Source organism: Pollicipes pollicipes, unplaced genomic scaffold, assembly GCF_011947565.3.
Source record: "Pollicipes pollicipes isolate AB1234 unplaced genomic scaffold, Ppol_2.1 Scaffold_4002;HRSCAF=4701_pilon_pilon_pilon, whole genome shotgun sequence".
In the NCBI taxonomy this organism is placed as follows: domain Eukaryota; kingdom Metazoa; phylum Arthropoda; class Thecostraca; order Pollicipedomorpha; family Pollicipedidae; genus Pollicipes; species Pollicipes pollicipes.
Window position 1 is genome coordinate 5,147,319 of NW_023596420.1, and position 17,516 is coordinate 5,164,834.

The window sequence follows — 17,516 nt, forward strand, 5'->3', positions numbered from 1 at the left end:
GCAGCCATTTCACATTGCTACAGGGCCGCAGACTGGGATCCAAGCGATGCGTTGACAACACATCTATCGGTCGCGATTTAGTCAGTTCCACATTATTCGACCGGAGGTGAACCAGAAGCTAACAGAAAACCAATCTCCCGAGAAGCGAATCTCCCGAGAAGCCACTCCTGTTCTTTTTTAGTAAAACGGTCTCGATGCAAGCTGCTACGTGGTATAAACCGAGAGCGATAGGCCATGTAAAGCGTACGAACGTATGACACAATCAGTTGTGGCCAATATCCACTAAACATGCTGGGCTTTCATGAATACGTTTGTAATAACCAACTAATACAAACAACGCAACTTTATCCATTTCTTTAATCGAAATAGTCTGTGTCATCGTCGAACAAGTCTGGGACCATGCTATGTGTTAAGTGGTGTAATAGAAATACAAATAAATGACCGTCTTTTTCTGATGAGCTCCCCAGTAGGCCAATAGATTAGCAGACCATGTGGCTAATTTCAGGATACATTTGTAAAGCTCCCAGACAGGTGTGATCCAATCTGGGCTGCATGCTATCATCTGCATGGTAATAGCATTGCCTATGTCGTCACGTGCTTCGTCCCTTACCAAGCGAGGCGCCGCGCGGGCGTGAAGTGCTGAAAATAGTTTTGGCTTCGAGGCGCACCGTTCGTTCACATGTTTCGACTGGTTGTGCGCACCCTGGCTTGCCTTGTTTTGTGGCTTTGAGGAAGTTATTTTACGCTAATAACCATCGTGTGCCATGCCGTAGTGCTACAACACGACACACAGTACAGCGCACGCCGTAACGCCCAACAGGACTACCAACGCACAATGTTATGTTTCTTGTGCTAACTGCCAACGGACACTCAACGCTGCTTCCCCAGCGGCTATATCATGCTTAGCCTTTTTTCGTTTCTTGTTACACAAAATGCGAGCCGTTTCCACGTAATCACAGAATAAAGGTGGCTTAAGGTGCAGCAAAAACCACACGTAAGCACGTTTCCTGCGTTCAGCAAAGAAAAGAGCACTTCAGCATTAAGATATAGCAGCTCAGCAATTCAATTTATCGCATTCACGCGAAGAAGTCCATACGAAATACTTGCGAAACACAAACAATGTAGGGTGCGATTAAAACAGTCTGAAAGCACAGCCGAAACACATCACCGGCATAACCCGCAAGCATTCGCTCTTTGTACACGTCACCCTTCACCTCACTGTGCCACAGTGGGCGAGTCAAAGCTCGACGAAATCCATCTAACTTGGTCGAGCCTTCCCACCAAAACAACAAGGCGAACGGACTACATTGACACTCGACGCCGCCGTCCCGCCCGCCCGTCTAGAAGTCGGGCGCCGGGCACTTGTCGCGCTCCAGTCCGCGCGGGTTGTAGAGGCTGTACTCCTTGTTGCGGTAGTCCTCCCAGGGCTCAGTGTCGCGCTTCCTGTACTGCACCTCGGGCACTTTGATGAGCGTGCGCAGAGCGAACAGCGAGTCACCCAGCACGGCCAGGCCCACGAGTGTGGCCAACGGGATCAGCGCCGGGTTCTTCTTCATCGTCGCCATGCTGAACAGGGGCGAGCGGGGAGACTTCGTCATGGTCAACGGCGGGCTGAAATCAACAGATCGAGTGATAAGGCAGGTCATCGTGAAAGTGAATCCCTGAGCCTCTTTTGAGAACGTTGCATGCTTTGGGCAACCTGAACGCTGCCAATTTGTACATACCCAAGCACTGTCAACTTTACACTCCAAAGCAGCGCCTATTTCACCGCCCGAACGCTGCCCACCCTTACCCACCAACCGCCGCTATTGGATATGCCAGAACACCGCATGTCTCATCGCCCGTAGCCCTGCCTGTTGACAGTCCGCAGTCTTTCACAGATTCGACGGCGACGGAACGGGAGAGTCCCGCCGTCACGTCCGTTCCCGTCCGTCTTCAGTGCGCGCCTGAACAGCGCGCGTGTTTGACCGGTGCTTGAACCGCGGACGCTCGACAGGGGCGCGGCCATCGGCCTGCACCGCCGGGATGTGGCTGCGTTCGCCGTCCCAGCCCAGTTAGCTAATCAGGCTGGGTGTCCGGTATTGCATCACCGACGGCATGATGTGGCCGTTGAAGAACATGGGCACGCAATGAGCAGGGTCGCGCGGAGGTGCCTAATGCTCTATCTAACCTGATACAACGATCGGCGATATGACCAAGTGGCAATCAGAGAAGACGAAAATGCGCATACATTACAATACAACGTGCAGAGCACCTAAATCAGTGTGCAATTTCCATGACCGATCCAGCATCTGCATGCTCGTCTGCAGACGCTCCCTGCGGAGTTCAGCACGTCGCAGGTAGCAGCAGCCACTCGTCATAATCACCTCCAGAGGTTCAGCGTGTCCAGACCGAATCGATTCCCTGGGTTGGCCTGATATGAGGGCGGTGGATCGATGAACTGCGCTGCTTCGTCTGTTGGTGGGCGGCATGGGCGGGACGGCATGGGGACCAGAGCCTTGCGTATGTTGTGGTTTGAAAAGCTGTCCCGGCTTGGGCAGTTGTTTATGCCCTGTCGCCGTGCTAATTTCCCCGTGCTTACAATGCATATTCGCGTAACCTTCCAGTTGGGAACCAGTACGTCGCTCATCGACAAAGACCAGCAGCAAGGCCACATATGTTAGAGGCACAAACTTGGACCCACAGAACATTTGGTGGACACAACTCACGCTATTTCTAGTTATGTAAAAGCTGAATAGTTAAAGTTGAATTATCTCTGCTTGAACGACGCGCTCCCACAAATCAGTGCAGGCAACCGGGACGCTGCTTCAGAGTCGCAAGCACCTTCGTATCAACGACATTGTACTGCATTTTCATCAGATGACGTATCCATTCAGTGTTTGTTTTAGACGAAACGCTAAATACCGGACCTAGGTGTCATCAACCAATGCCTGATGTCTCCTCAAACACCGAACCACTGTTCATTTCCAATCGCGCCTTTCTGCTCACTGGCCGCGATAAAATTCCTCACATTTCGTCTTCAACCGAAGAAGACATCTACCCACCTGTTGCGGTTCGAGACGTTCAGCTCCTGTTGCGAAGTGCGCCTGTCCGGGTGAGGGTGCCGTCAGCAGCGGTGGAGGCTCGTGCAGCTCTGAGGCCGAGCTCCGGCAGCGGCGAGACCCGGGGTACGCCCGCGGCGCTGACGCAGCCGCTGCCTCATACGCCGGCGCCGACCGCTCAGGGTTGCATCAGCTTTCCTGCAGTTCGAAAAGTCCCCGCGGACGCGTCACGTGCCGCACGCGGCGAATCTGCGTCTCGCCATGAGTGACGTCACGTGCGCTGTTGACCTTCGTCGGCGGCGACCGAGCCCGCAGGCGCCGGCGAGTTTACCGGCGCCGTTTCCGCCGGCGGTGTTTGAAGTCGGCGCGGTAGGTGGGCGCCGGCCGCTGCGCCCCGCCGGTCTGGTCCGAGACAGTTTTTCTTTTGCTCACATGTCTGCTGTGACCAGCAGACGAAGAAGAACCAGGTTTCCGTACAAAATGTGGAGGAGAAAATGGAAGAAGCCGAACAAGGAAAGCGAACAGTCTTACTAAGTGCTTTTGCGAGGAACATTATGCATGTAGATATGACAGTAGTAACAACCTTAATCCTCGTAGAAAACCCAAGAGAATAGCGAGATAAATGCGTTGATATTTCGGCAGCATACCTTTATCGAAACGAAGACCAGTAGAAGATTCAAAATTGCCTGCTGATCCTGCTCGATTTGTCAGTTTTGTTTTTAAAACGGCAAGCACAGTCTTTACAAGTGACCAACATTCAGGAGATTAAACAAGGAGCAATTGTTAGCTGTTTCTACGATACAGTGCACACCTAATAATAACAATGCGCGAAAAATACGTGAACATGCAACGAATTAAAGTAAACGGGCACCACGCATCACGCTTCCTTCAAACATGTATGCATGCACATGTGATGCGCGATGCCCGTCTAATTTATGTCGTTTGCATGCATAATCGATGTGTGATGCGTGATGCCTATTGACGAAATCACTTGCATGTTTGAAAAAGGGTGCTGTGTGACGCCTGTTTGATTGAATTCGTTTGCACGTTCACGTATTTTTCTTGCATTCCAATATCAAGTTATATATGTACTGTATCGTAGTAATACAGTGCATATATTATGGTTAGCATTGCTCCTTCTTTAATGCCCTGTATGTTGGTGGCATGTAAAGACTGTGGCTCGCTGTTAAAAAATTCAAAAATCAAGTTTGATCGGCAGGTAATTCCAAATATGCTGCTGACATTTATTTCGATTAAACCATTTTGCCAAAATATCAAAACATCTATGTTTTCCATTCTGCTGGCTTTCTACGAGGAATAAGGCTATTATTACTGTCTTATCTACTACTGGGATTTAGGTCGACAGAGATAAAAGTCGAATCTGAAGAAGTCCATCGACCAAAAATTGACTGAAACAAAGTCGGCAGGGATAGAAGTCGAATCGGAAGAAGTCGAAAGGGATAAAAGTTAACAGTGGGAGAAGTAAAAACCTTCCTTATAAAGCAAACATCCGGCAGGGGTAAAAGTCGAATCAGAAAGTCGTAAAGGATAGAAGTCGACAGAATACGAGTTGGGAGAAATATTGAAAAAATGCAGCCGAAAAACGTCGGTTGGGATAAAAACAAACAGACAGGAGAATTTAACTAAGGGAAGAGAATTTGAGGCAAGAGAGCCTAAATAATTTGACGCCAGGCATGAACGAGGATGTTACCGACTGCACTCAGATCCGCCCCGGGCGTGAAGGAGGGTGTTACCGACTGCACTCAGATCCGCCCCGGGCGTGAAGGAGGATGTTACCGACTGCACTCAGATCCGCCCCGAGCATGAATGAGGATGTTGCCGACTGCACTCAGATCCGCCCCGGGCGTAAAGGAGGATGTTACCGACTGCACTCAGATCCGCCCCGGGCGTGAATGAGGATGTTACCGACTGCACTCAGATCCGCCCCGGGCGTAAAGGAGGATGTTACCGACTGCACTCAGATCCGCCCCGGGCGTGAAGGAGGATGTTACCGACTGCACTCAGATCCGCCCTGGGCGTGAATGAGGATGTTACCGACTGCACTCGAGTCCGCCCGCGGACTCGGTGATTCCGCTACCTCGCATCCCTGGGTCCTCCAGTGTGGGCCCGCCTGCACTCACCCGGTAAACGCCCCTGGCAGGAAGCCACAACACGCCCCAAAGCTGTCAGGTGGTCGATCTGCTATGGGTACCCTGCTAAGGTGACCACCAGGTGGCCGATCTGCTATGGGTACCCTACAAGGAGGGTACCCATAGTAGGTACCCATACCTAGTAGTAGGTACCCATAGTAGGTACCCATACCTAGTAGTAGGTACCCATAGTAGGTACCCATACCTAGTAGTAGATACCCATAGTAGGTACCCATAGAGTGTCTTGCCAAGCTTTCCATCTCCTGTGTTGAATTTTCTCAACTGTATCGGGGAAAGGGGGGCCTGATCTCTCCCCCCACATACCACGATATTTATTTCCCTCACCTGTCTGGTTTCTATATGAACACCAGGTAACACCACCAAACAACCACTAGGTTTACAAACACCAGGGCAAAAGGTTCATAGTTACCGCTGGTGCTGTGGTTCTCATGGTTATGTGTTTTTCGATGCTTTATCCCCGTCGACTTTTAACCCTTCAGCGCCTTTTCAACTCCACTTTTGTCTCCATGGACTTGTATGGCCCGGTCGTTTTTTGCCCTCCGAGTTTTTACCGATTCGGCTGTCATCTCTGCCGGCATTTCTCCCTGCCGACATTTTTCGCTCTCGAGTTCCCCATTCGACTTTTTGTTCGAACACTGCGACGCCCGTATCACATGTGCGACTTAGTGCAAATGACTGCTGTCCAGATGCACACATGTTTTCTAATCCCCAATCTTGCCTTCGGCCCGATGTGACGAGAAAGCTCACGCGGCCGATCCAACGCTATCGTCCGTTCTAGTACGGTGAACCGTCCGTTCCTCAAGGTCTCTCTCATCTCTGCGCGGACCTCGTGCTAGATAGTGATGGGTAGGGCAGGCCGGCTTGGTGCACCTCTCGTGTGGAAAACTAATACCCTCGCCCACTGGAAGGGTGCCAGGGCGCCCGCAAGGCGATATAAATGCGCACCTCTAGTCCAGACGCGTGACCCGGCGCCGACGCTTGTTAGCTGGCGCGGCGCGGTCGGGGGAGGGGGGAGGGGTAGGGGATCTCCCGTGCAGCTGGAACGCCCGCCGCCGTGAGTCAGCAGAAGCGCTCGCTCAGGGCGGAGGCCACATGCGGGGCTCGGCGCAGCAAACCAGGACAAAGCGGGCCGACCGCCGGCCGATGCAGGTGGCCGCGCGACCTCTGACCCCGCCGAGTAAGTGCAAACACGAATGAAGCGCGCGTGTCAAGACAGTGCCGCTTTTGCAGATAAGGATCTTTCCTTGTCTCTCGATAGCACCTGTTTAATCCCTTCAGGGAATTGTGACTTATGACCATTGATTGTGGCATTGTAGCTTGCGGTTATCGGACAGGGAGTCGCGGCACGGGCATACGGACTGAAGCCAGGTCTGCTCCGCTCATGCGCGCGTATAGGGGGATGGCTGTCGCATCAATTCGCATGATTGCGACAGCCAACAAGACAGGACAGGAGAGAGCAGAGTAGAGAAAGGAAAGAAGGAAAGTAAAGAGCATAAGAGCAGAAAGAAAAAAGCAGGTCGGACAGAACAGCTAACAGACTCTGCAACTCTGTCCAATCCTTCGAAACAGGCAGGCATGAGCTCTTACGGCTGCCTGCTTATTTATCACTTCGGGAAGATTATTTAGTATGCTTAACGAGTACGTGCTCAACGAACTTGTTTTGAATGCAGCCCATGCTGGTTTTTTATGCCACGCGTCCTACAAAATATAGTGCCGTGCATACGAGATTGGCACATCTTGTTCAGCACAAGGTCACGTTATCACTGACAGGATCAGCGAAGGGGGGGGGGAGAGGCTAATTTTGGCGAGCCAGTCTATGCCCTCTTTGCAATGCACGTGCACTGTGAGTAGACCAAGATGCTCTTAAACTATCATCACCCTCACAGACACTGCCAGAAGCAGTACTTAACGCGTCAGTATGCTATCAATTTTGGCTTGCCCTAGCGCCGAAAAGAATTGCCTCAATGCATGCCGCATGCATATCCATTCGTCCCATCGCAGACCTGGTCACTAAATTACGGCTGCTGGGTGCGACATGCCATTGGCCATGGTTACAAATGAGATTTTAAGACATCATCAGATTCCTGATCGCCACATTGTCATCATGTTCCATAGCGTTGCGGTGAAATACTGCGCCCGATCCTGACGGCTGGAGGCGGGCTAAGCCTCACAAGCCCCGTGCCTTTGGTTGCGCCACTGACCGCTGACGACTGTACAACGTCCAGATTCCCAGCGACGGGCTAAAATAAGACGGAAGAAGCCAACTCGTCTCATATTGCATCAAGTCATGCTATCGTGCATCATGCATTGTTTTACTGGCCGCCGATCCCGGCGGTGCACGCCCTTCCCGCCAGGGTGAGAGGCGGGAGATGCCTCAGCCTACAGCCTTAGCAGCTGAGTCCGTCGCAAAGCTCCAATGACACTTCCTTCTGACGTCATCCCGTTGGTAACGTCCGCTACTCGGCTGGTAGAGAGCACCCATGGTTTTCCACTGAACTGAAGCACTTTCACCACGTTCTGTTGGATGCGCAATAGACGAGCATTCAAACTACCATTAGCATCCTTGTGAGCCGCAGTACAGGATCATATCGGTCCGCACGTAAATGAAATGCAGTTCAGGATGTCTTGCGCAGTATTAGGAAAATGTCTCGCCCACGGACGATGGTTCGTTGTGATCACCTAAGCTGCACTGGACGCCCGCCTGAACCAGTTATTGCTGCGGTCTTGGCATACTAATACTGAAGCCAGTGGTTCATGCACAAAACTGACCGGGCCGGAGTGGATTCCCGGACAAGTTTTTGATTCGAGCGGTTACATTCCTGAATTTGGGGTGAAATGGCTGTCTTCCATGCAGCTGACGGATGCGAATAATCGTGGGCACCTTTTTGTGTTATCCTCGTGTATTTGCATGACCACCAAAAACTTCCCTATCGATGAAGAACATGGGAAAAGAACTATTCTATCTCACAACGATAGGCTCAGTGGTATTCAAACACCTTCGAAACATGGTCAGCGCCCAGCGATAAGAAATCCCATTCCACGCCACTAAATTTCGGGGGGATAGGGGTGGTAGAAAATTCAGACCATGTGCTTACTCAGCCCCACACAAACGACTTCGACGTGGCACCCACCATGCTACTGCCCACCCGCCTTCCCTTGTCCGTAGGGCGACCCTTAAGCCCGCCTGCACAGCAATGCACGGACGCTCGTCTCGCCGCAGCTGCTGTGCAACTGCTATCGCCGCCAGCTGACCTCAATGGCAATCCCTGCACGTGCGCCACATGCTGCCCGCTGTTTTGTGGCGGTCGTAATGCAACGGAAGAGCGGCGGCGCCATGCATTGAGGCCAGAAGCAAAGCCAGTCCCGATGAAAGGCCAGGCTGCCCGGATGCAGTGGGGGAGGGACTTTGAGAAATGTTAGGACTTTAGAACGCCCCTCCCCTCCCCAAACGGCTTATGTCCCCCGGATGGCCGAGTTTCTCAAAGCTGTGAGGGAACTACCTATCCACCATGCCGTTTCAGCCGCCACCAGCGACTATATCCGCTTTTCGGAAGCGTTGCCCTGTGACCTCAGACTTGATGCTCATGTATGCTGAATTTTGCTGCGTCATGTTTGTGTGACGACTGCTGTATTGCTCCCAAATCCTTGTCATAATGTAGGTGTTCCGACTTCTCCATCCCCTTGAAATTTTATTGGCGCATGCTTTTCCTTAAATATCCACTGTGTCCTTTCCCGCTTTGCTTTTCGCAACGGACGCCTCCGGCTTTCGCGCCTCACGGCGACTCAGAGGCGGATTCAGCATATAATTTTGGGAGGGGATTAGGCTGTATAGATCGTGTTGCTCATACTATTTGGTGCTATCATTTGATGCAAGTTGCACTACAGTCCAACTTAACAGTCTGAATTTAGGTGATCTTAGCACACACCCGGGCCCATGACGTGAGTTCCTCTGGCCCCCGTGACCCACCCCTGGACCCGCCTTTGTAGCGGTGCTGCCGGCTTGCCAGTCGCGACCTGCGGCTTCCGCGTGACGTCATCGTTGCAATTCGGTAGTTCGGGAACGAAAGCGGCGGCGACGAGCGCGGCCGCATTGCCCGGCGTGGACGTCAGAGCGCCGCCTGGCAGGGCAGGGAAGCATGAAGAGGGGGGAGAACGCTGGAGCGGAGACGTATGCAGGGAAGGCCCATTACACGCTGCGTTACACAAACAAGGCGGCACTTCTAGGGATTGCATCAACCGAGCAAGCATCCACCAGACGGTCCAATTGTAACAAATTTGTGAATTAAACCTGATCCGGTCCGGAGAAGCATAACAATTAATTAGGAATTAGTGCCTAACCGCTTCCATGTGTTCGGCTTCGATACGTTAGTGTCAAACAAGGTAGGTATGAGTAACTTGCAATTTGTATCATGCATTTAATGTCTAGCGCATAAATGGGCAGTTCGCTGAGGGATAAGTAGAGGCACATCTCAAGCTGAGGTCTGAGCCCAAAGACATCAATGCGGGCTGCTTTAGTAAAATTTAGAAGAGTATGAACCCCGGGACCGCGGGTAAAATAGAACTGCATATTTGGTTGTTTGTACTGAAGCCTTTTCGACCAGATCTCATCATTACAGGGCTATGGGATGAAGGAAAATGGTTAACGATGGGGCAGATTTGCATGCGCCCGGAGGGCCAACCGCCTAGCTTTAACATGCGCATGTGCGCTGGGTACCCGATCGGGGTCCTCCTTCCCACGGGGCTCTCGGCCCACTCAGGGCTGGCGCGTGTGCAGCCTGCCCCGGACAAGCGGGGTGTCGCGAGGACACAGGATGAAGCAAGACAGAGGATGACATGAACCGATGGAAACTGTATGTTATTAACACTGAATAATGCAAATGGCGACGTATTTCTGCCACTTTGCTTTCGGTGTTTTGAAACGTAATCATCTCGCTTTCTGAAGATTTTCTGAAATCCAGGGTTTCCTGTAATTTTATGGTCAGTTGCCAGGTGAAAAATGCATCCCGAGTGCTCGGAGAAGATTGTTAGGTTGGTGATTTTTCATCGCTTATGGTATGCCTCCGCTCTGCCCCAGGCGACACCACACAAATTGATTTTCAACTGAAGCTTTAAAAAACTACCCCCAGATGGCCAGTAGAGCCGGGAGCTCGCAGCCTTCATGTGTGGGGGGGGGGGGGAGGCCCCCTCAGTTATAGTCAGCATCAGTCAGGTCTACATGCTACTAAAGGTTTGAAGAACTGTCACCAGGTGGCAAGTGGGATTCGATTACGTGCATAACTGCTGTTCTAGTTCGGCGCAACAGTTTCTAATCAGTGGCACATTCCGGCGTTTTCTTACATAAACATAACATTTTTAATCTCAAATCTAATTCTAACACAAAATATATTTTGAGCACGGCTTGTGTGTATGCATTAAACTCAGATATGAATGCCTGAAATAGATCTATGTTAGGTATGTATGCTAGCATGCATTTTTACATCAAACATTGTAATATCAGGTCATGCCTTTTCGCCGCCTTGAGAGTCTGTTGCTCTCACTGCATCCACCCTGACCACATGAGACACGTCTAAATGGCCCTGGACCATCGCACAAGTTTACATGATGCACGCGGGATTGAAATATGCCCGGTCCCACCGTTGTTTCATTCATTATTACAGGACTCACATATGTACATGAACACATACTCCACGTGTATTACCAGCCATGTGGGTACGATCGGCTTTAACCGATTTTCGTGGCATGAATTTCGCTGTAATTTCATGCTGGAGCATCAAATACTCGGTCTCTGGGTCCCGGTCTCGGTCTCGGTCTCTCTCTCTCTCTCTCTCTCTCTCTCTCTCTCTCTCTCTCTCTCTCTCTCTCTCTCTCTCTCTCTCTCTCTCTCTCTCTCTCTCTCTCTCTCTCTCTCTCTCTCTCTCTCTCTCTCTCTCTCTCTCTCTCTCTCTCTCTCCCATCCCCTTGAGATGTGGATTTTTTGGCCCATGTTTGTCGTCAAGCTAATCTGAAATGCACGCCTGAACGTTTACTCTCTTTTGACACCTAAAATTTTAAAAGTCTGGTTAGGGATGCACCCAGGGGGAAGGTAAAGAAAACAAGTGCTGCACTGTCGTGTGTTTAGCGTATCTAAAGGATAGGTTACGGAAAGCTTGGGTTAAAGTACCCATCAAAACTTTAAATGGTACACATCAGCCGTTTGGTGAAAGTGGCGTATCGTATCAGCTATGCTTTTATAAGGCAAATTTCACCTCTGATTCATGTTTTTCAATCTACTTCGCTCACGTTGCCAGATCTCTTAAGGGCAAAAAATGCTAAGCGCTGTTAGAAACTGACTTGAGTTTCTCTCGCGCTGAATCGTGAATCGGTTCTTGGATCAATCGTTTTTGGATGAGTCGTGGGCCGAGTCAGCTCACTAGGAAAAATACTGCTTTTAGTCATAAGCTGAGTTACATTCCTCGTGAATTCCATAACCTGAATCGTAAGCCAATCATTTCCAGCAATGTTGTGCCAGTGAGTCACATGGTTCGAATGAAAATGGCAACAGGAGGAAACACAGCATGCCCCAGACAAATTAACAGACCATTTCAGAGTGTTAAAACAAACAGCTTGCAACATTAGTTATAAAAGTTGTGTCGCAAAATCCGCCCAAAGTTTGTTATTGCAATCTCTAAGCAGCCAACGCAAATATTGTTAAGCATACATGAATTTTGCCAGTCAGCCGGGAATCAGGGAATATTACATGGTGCAGACGTCCTACATTCCTATATCCGTCCGTCCTATGTCCTATGCTAAAATCAGTGAAAGATTGACCGTTACCTATAAAATCGAAGAGTCATACTTTTCATTGATAATTGTCATAGCAATGAACTAAGTCATACCCGACCACTAATTCTCTGCTATTACAACTGCTGTAAGCATACTTTTGCCGAGGCTTTATCAAATAAACAGCAATAGTGGCATTATTGTCTCGTCTCATGTGCGCATAGCTTGTCGCAGAATGTGTCCCGGGAATTGCACAGATAACTTTCATCACGCAACACACAGCTTGAAGTGATAATCTAGCCTCCAACCTCAGAAGTCTTGGAATGCGGATAAAACAGCGTACATCATTAATTTCTACGCAGCGTGGAAAGCTGTTTTGTCTCCTTACTCATCATAGAGTGACCTAACGAGATAGGTTTAAGGTCTTCTGGTGGAGACCACAGTGGGCGCCTACGTTAGCCTAGCTCTAGTTCAGTTGTTTAGTTCAGTTTAGCTCAGTTTAGTTCAGTTTTCTGTTGGTCGGAAGAAGGGGGGGGGGCCTCACATGGATTTTTTTGCTGGACTTATTCCTGACAATTGTAATCTTAATTCGTAATACTTGTTATCTGGGCACGGTAAGTCTATGATGTATATGTAAATGATGCTAGCTAACCGCTGTGCCAAGAACTGCAATCCGATGTTTAATTGATGACATGCCATCGCCAACGGCGCGGCTAGTACTGGCTACTGGAAATGTGGTTACCTACGTATGAATGCACTTGGCTGGCACTTGGCGGGTGTAGACGGCCAACTGTGAGGTTAAGTGCAGCTAGTCCACATTGCATGTCATATGACAAATGTACAATGCACCCGGGGGGTAGGTGCCAGGTAGAATGTGCTAGCCCAAAGATGAGGCTGAAGAGAGTTGGTTGGTAACAGGTTACAGGAAAGGTTTTGTTGCTGCATTGTATTTGCTAGGTTCAAACGGCAAGCCTGCTACTAATATTCATATATACATATAGGGCCACAAGCTGGAACTGAATCGGATGTTTGGTTTCGCAAGCTGCGTGATCCATAAATCAAATGGTTTAATGCAAGCAATGAATGAGCTGAGCTTAATAAAAAATATTGGAACAGCTATGAGCCATGAGCTGAATCGGATACCAAAATCTTTGAACCGGTCCTGAGCCGGTTAAAAAAAATTGAGTATAGCCAAGGCCATATAAAAAGATATGATCATTCGGGGATTTTTCCGGCACTTTTCCTTCACCATTACAATGACGTCACAAAGTCTCAGCCTGGCATCACCGCGCCGCTTGCATTACCTTCGCGTCTGCTACGCCGGTGCACCTACTAACAAATGCATCTGGTGATCGCCACAGGGCACTTCAAGAAGTACTATGGGGAAATATAAAAGGGGATTTTTGTCACACCTGTTGTAAAACAGCAAACATAGGCCAAGGAACCAGCAACCCATGTGCCATGGCACTCCCATTTGCCGAGGATGCCAAACATTGAGTCTGTGGCAATGCATTGAAGTTGGCCAGCCCACAGCTACTCAAATGCAGGTTAGCGAACTTGCCCAAGGTCCAGCCACTGCCAAAGAAAGAACTGAGCGGCACCAGGATCATCATCCGACCTGTCGCGTTGGTCCTCAACACTATGCATAATAACACGCTGGGTTGCACTGGTGTGCGATTGAGGCAGTTTGAGACGACGGAAGTAGTATGCTGCCTGGTAGAACATACGACGTTGTGGACATTGCGCATCGCGTCAACTATGCCACGAAGCCTCTGAAGGTCGTGGCGCATGGCGTCAATCAAGATGATATCCGTCACGTCATGCAGCAAATTTATCGAGCACACGTATGACTCATAATTCGCCGTATTTTACTTAAACGATTCTTACACCCAGCATGCACTTCATTGTGTGCAACTGGCGAGGACCCAAAATAAACAGGGGGGGGGGGGGACGGAGAACGCAGCTATAAATTTGTCAGCATAAATGCAGAGTTTTGCGACATGATAAGCAATCTGAAACAACCCAAATGCTTGTGTGCGAAGGAACCGTCTATGCCTCAGACAGACACGCAAGCATGCAATGCAATGCTGCCGCTTCTCCCACAGCTGGATCTTGGATCTGCGAGACAACGAAACAGTCATTTCCGCGTACGTATGAGGCGCATTACTCAGACCCTTTTACAACTCACCAGTTTTGTTTTTTCATTACGACAGCAAAACGTCTTGGACCTGGACATGCCCATTCTTTCGTTATCGCATGCTTGTTTTTATACACAACCACCTTTTTCGTGGTCCAGCGTGGCATAATCCGAGCGGGTAAGGAGGACGGTCAGCGGCCGACGAGTACTGCACTGCGTGCGCCACTCTGATATCTCCCGCTCCTGGCCATAACCACGAATCTGTCTGGATGGACCCGTTTCGTGGTCCCGCTTCATTGCATCGGCTGCCCCAGGGGGGTGGCGCCGCCATTACTGTTTTTCGACGCAAAAATACACGAGAACAGCACGGCCCTCCGAGGCTCCAGCCCCCCCCCCCCCACACACACACACCCCCATTCGTCTCCGACCGTGAGGTTCAAGGCCTATGGTTTAGGCACAGCAGCGGTTTTTTATCGCGATATTACTGGATGTAATCCCGGAGTTTGGTGACTATGCAAATAGCCTTTATTTGAAATCTCAGACACTGCCATGAACAGCAACACGAAGAGCCCAAAAGTGGATATTAAGTAGCAAGACTAGCAAAAAGCCGAGTGAACATGTACGGTACGCAGGAGAAAGAACTAAGGCACCAGGGTAAACCAATATTAGAAGCTCATTGATGCGCTAGGTACTGTACCTATTAACGATTGTGGGGTTTGTTGGTCAGTTCACAGTGCATAGATGTACTGTCAATGGGGCTGGGACCCGCTCGTGCAAACCTACCCTCCCCCGCCGCAGACCCTGACTACGTCCCTGACCCCCACCCCACTTCGCCCGTGTAGCATGGATGGCTGTGCCACTTGTGTGGTAGTCAGGCCCCACTTTGTAAGCAAGATTATGGTCGGAAAATCTCGCTTGAATCTCGTATTGCAGTCTACAAACTGCACAGAGAGGCACGGATTACGCATGCATTGGTGACTGATTCGGATTCAAAGATTTCTGCATAAAACAGGGGAATTTTTTATTTTCTTTTTTTAATTTTTAATCTTTTCTAATCTAAATTTTCCTTTTAAGCGCACGCGTACTCACTTCGACGTACCGGCGATGTCCAGTCGCATAGAAGGAACCGCACTTGGTCGAAGGCATGGTTTAACATTGGGGATAAGACTGGCCTTAACTAGATGGCCAGGATCATAGTCATAATCTTGAAAATGATCGGATCAGATTACCGCATTCTCCGCATTTATAGCGTTAGTCCAAGAGCAACGGTGCACTCATGTTTTCAGGACAGTTGGATGGTTTTTTGGAAAAGTAAAAAATGTCTTTATTGTGTCGTTTTACATCCTTGCAACGGACCACTTCACAGGATGGCATCTTGCTGCCAAAAAAAAAACTGCCTTTGATGCTCACTTTTGCCCCTCGCCCACACATCAGTTCAAAATTATCCCATCCGCGAACAATAGCAAGCACTGAGGCCACACAACAATACAAACTTGATGCCATACTGGACGATAATCGCAATATTACATTTGATACATTACATTGGTATTACACGGCCTTAACGATAATAGACAAGACCAACCACAGCATTTCCGCGTGACGACTGTTTTCCACGCGACGCAGTCGACGTTGGCAGGCAACGCCGCAGCGCGAGCCATTGCGACGTTGTGGCGTCGCCGCCTAACGTTAACCAAGCGTATATATATATATATATATATATATATATATATATATTATGGCTACGAGGTGGTACATTTCCCACACAATACAAACCTCTCCCTGAATACCCTTTACCGTACTCTACAACTTTATTATTGATATTTAGTGTTTCACTCGGTTCGGTGAGAGATCAGCGAACAATTAGTGTGTTTCCTGTTGACCCGACCGATCAACCGACCCGCTGTTTTATCAGCCGACTCCCACCGTCCCAAACTAGACAGGTTTAAGTATGGAATAAGATCTTGCTTTTGAGCTTTATCTGGCTGCAAAGGCATTTTTCAATCGTTGCGATGCAACTGATATGGGGTGGGCGGTGAATTTTAATGCATTACGACTTTGCAAGGTGCATTCGCTGTGCAGTGTCATGAATACCTGCCTATGGTTTAGTTTTTGCTTCTGATCTTGTTTGCTTCGTTGCTGGCGCTGCGATTCACTGATCCCATCCTCAGCGGCGGGAGGCGTTGAAAACTCAGATCAAGTCGGCGAGATGATCCGATCGAGGTAGAAATTGACCTGTGATTATCCGGACCACCTTTTCAATGCACGCAGTAGGCTGTTGACTCTCTAGAACAGTCGCAGACGACTAGCCTTCTTTCCTCTGGAAGAGAACCGTGGGTTCGATGTCAAAGGCTGATGGCACTCATGAAAGGCAATGGGAGGAGGTGAGAATGGTTCTCAACTGCCAATTTATTCCATTTTTACCCTTGTCCTGAGTAATAATGGCTGTCAGTCACATAGACCTACAAACCAGGGGTGTAACTAGTTTCCTATCCAGGTCAGGGATTCAGCCCTTCTTCCTCAGTTTGTGAAGAAGAGTGCGAATCTGGGAGGGAGGTATTCATATTTTCGGGGTAGATTGCATAATTTTTCAATGCTTGCCCATCCTGTCTTCAACGACTATGCCTGTGCTTGAAGTGCAATGCTTTCATCAATGTCTTTTCAGTATTTAAACAGCAAGTATTCAAAGTTCAACCTTTTTATTTTAATATTGGTTGCTGGAAACTTAAATCATGGACCATGATGTATGTAATTGGAAGACAATGAAAAGTTATTTGGGGTAGAAAATGTAGCCAATGAGGACGGGGGAGAGGGGTAGACTCAATTGCCACCTTCCGCTGTATGGAGAGATTTTTTTTATAAATAGTAGAAGGTTTTGTGGGATTTTGGTCTAATTGCCATAGGAGTTTAGTAATAAATTTGCGTTTGGTTCTCTCTGAGGACAATTTTGGCTTTTTGCTGACCATAGCGTCCCTGCTATAACAGGAAAGCTCTGGAAGTGACTCATTCTGCAGTGCTCGTTCATAGACATATGTAATTTGCACTTGTGGGCATGACATTTGCATGGATGCAAATGTGATGTTTCATTATTGTTTTTGTCACCAATGTAGTAAAAAGTTGGCGTGTCGGAGCCCTAGGCAAACTCACGATATGCGTTAAGCGCAGATTGTAAAGCCGGACAGCTTACTTTGTATGCAGCCTTTATAGATAGATATTGTTTGTTTGGTGGTGGCGTGATGACAGGAATGCCAATTTTTATGTATGATTTAAGGGAAGTAGCAACTCATGGGCATCACAGCCTCCCCTGTCTGAAATGTGCTCGTCAACAGATTTGGTCTGCTTTGTCTTGATTACAGGCAATTTATGTTCTTAATTCTTCTGTTTTATCTTTTGACATTTGAGCGGCGTAAT

General features: G+C 49.1%; 1 long non-coding RNA gene across 1 annotated transcript; it reads right to left on the reverse strand.

Moving 5' to 3' along the window:
* Nucleotides 1-1,468: 1,468 nt before the first annotated feature.
* LOC119094616 (uncharacterized) lies at nucleotides 1,469-3,729 on the reverse strand. Its single transcript, XR_005093771.1, has 3 exons — nucleotides 3,689-3,729; nucleotides 3,045-3,239; nucleotides 1,469-1,611 (listed from the first exon to the last, which is right to left on the reverse strand). It is a non-coding gene; the product is annotated as an uncharacterized LOC119094616 (long non-coding RNA).
* Between the last annotated feature and the right edge of the window lie 13,787 nt (nucleotides 3,730-17,516).